Raw genomic sequence first — 2,585 nt, forward strand, 5'->3', positions numbered from 1 at the left:
AGCAGTGGACAAATTTGATGGCTACCAGAAAAGTGATTTCACCCATTTGGGTGAAGCATCTTTTCTGGTACAATTTTATCCTCCAATTCCAAGCCAGTGCATTGAGTGGCAAAGGGATAAACCTGAGGCAATTCCAGCCAGCAAGGAAAGCTTTACTGGGACGCTGCAGGGAAGATCCACCACGTTTGCTGTAACTTTAGTGAGCAGCTGCTGAGCACATCACAGCATGTGAGGAAGCTCAGGATGCTCGCTTTGTGCTCCAGGCTTGACAGGCTGTGTAAAGGGACAGGAATCAATAGCAGGCGTCTGCATTGCTCATCTTTCGGGGGAATTGGGCTCCCACAGTCTGCAGCATCATCTGCCTTAGGCATGTCCCATTACACAGCTGGAGGGAGCTGAGTTATTGCAGCTGCAGGTTGCAAGAGGTGTGTATTTGTAGTGATGGCTGCCAAGCTTTGCTGTCACAGCAGCAGTGTCAGTCCCACAGCAAATGTTTCATCCTCTCTGGTTTATGTGAATAGTAGGGAACCTACCCCCCTCCTTGCAGAGCAGGGAATACAGGGGAGGCAGGAACAGAAAGACTCAACCCTTTTGTTTTAGCACATTTTGTCCTTAGTGCTTTAGCCAGTTGCTGCCTGCACTATTGGATTTGTGCACCTGTATCAGGGATTGCTTGATAGGTCTTTAATTTCCTTTGGTTTTACTCTGAACAGGCCTCTTCAGGGACAGTAAGAACATTTTTCGTGTTACTGAATGTCACCTCTGTGCAAACCAAACAGAGGAAAAAGATTCTGGTAATAACTGTGAAATTTATGGGGGGAGTGTAGGCTTTCTGAGTGCTGTTGGGGCTTTTAGTATTATTTTCCTCTGAGTTTCAAGGTCAGCTGGCTCCATAGATACAAATATGCCAAGAACAAAATGTACAGCTGTGCCAGGAGTGTGGGACACGCTGGCACTGCAAACAGCCCTGGATCATGTCCAGCATTGCCAGGCAGCGAGCACACAGGACTGTTCCTACAGAGGCACTTTATTGCACTGATACCAAGATGTATCTTTTCTCTCCACTGCTTCATTAAACATGAGTTATTCACGTTTTTGTGGAAAAGCCTTGATTCAGCACCATTTGGAGGATGGGGGAAGGTTTTATTCATGTGCTACAGAATCCTATAGCAATACCTGAGTGCGTAGTAGCGGCATGGGTCCCCGAATCAGTGCCTACAGCAGAAACCAGAAGCCCTTTTTCCTTTCCTGATTTATTGTGTACACACAGAAAAAAGCTTTCACTGTAGCTGTTGCAAGTTCCCATAGACCCTCTCCTTTCCCTCCTGGATATGTTTCCTTTTGTCAGTTATGTGCTTGAACTATCAACCAGTCAGAAAAAGCTGGAATTAGCTTCTTCTAGAAGTCTTTGGCAGGCTTAAAATATTAATGCATTTTATAGTGTACTTATTTTTCCCAACTGTCAGTTATTGCTACCAAGGCAGGGAATTCCTTATAAATATTGAATGCTGCTGCAAGCTCTGGGGGGAAAAAAGTGTAGAAATGGTTCTCAAGCTCCCAAGTGACTGAAAAACTGCTGACAATCTTCCTAATGTTAGTAAATGACGTGGAAATCCAAAAGCTAAAAGTTAGCAGGGTTTTCTAGTAAACAGTCATCCTGTTGAGTTTAACCAGTCTGTGCAGATGCCTGCTTGGCGTAGACATTTTGGGGAAGAATGGAACAATTGGGTTTGTTCTTAAAGACACCCTGGAAGTTGTTGTAGTAAGATGCAGCTCAGAAATTGGCTTTAAAGGTCTATTGCATGTAAAAGGACAAAACTTAATTGCAGTGGGGATGAAGAAGTGCTGGAATTCTGACAAAGAAACTGCTATGACAGCAATCTTTGGTTCTTTTTGGTTCTCCCACTACCCTTCTCACACCAAAAGGATCCTAGTGCAAGGTACAGTTTAGTCTCTTGTTAAAACTCAGAGCAGTGTCTACTGTGAAGTTCAAATGGGGTTTGAAGATTTCTCACCTTTAGATCTCTAGTTCAAATCTGGCCACAACTGAAGCCCTAAATCCCTAGTGATATCAGTCAGATCCTAAGGGCTAACTGAAACAGAGAAGCCAGGGGTTAACTGCTGGGGTATTACCAGCTAATCTATCATGCACGGTGCTGGCTGGCTTCTAATAGAGCCCTTCTGGCTCGAGAGCTGCTCCCTCCAGTCCCCTGAACACACTTGGGGTGTAATGAAAGCGCAGGGCTGGGGAAAGGCTGTCCAGACAGTACCCATTTGTGGCTCAATAGAGGTCTTTTGTCCCCAGGGCTGCAAGTCTGCTGCCAGGCACACACACAGGAGATTAAACAGTAATAAAAAGACTCCATTAAAGACAGGGGAGGTCACTTTTTCTGCAGCCAGGATAGAGCTGAAAAGAATCCTGAAGTGAACTCAGAGCAATGACGTGTGAGACCTGCTATAACAAACCCTGGGTTGCTTTGAATTCCTATGGGTGGGTTGCAAATAGTATTAAAATCTGCCAGTTAATAAACTAGATATGCTGATGTGCATTGCTTAACATCTATCCTCAGGTTAGTATTTTTGCC

The sequence above is a fragment of the Nestor notabilis genome, unplaced genomic scaffold (assembly GCF_000696875.1).
Source record: "Nestor notabilis isolate BGI_N333 unplaced genomic scaffold, ASM69687v1 scaffold10264, whole genome shotgun sequence".
NCBI lineage: Eukaryota > Metazoa > Chordata > Aves > Psittaciformes > Psittacidae > Nestor > Nestor notabilis.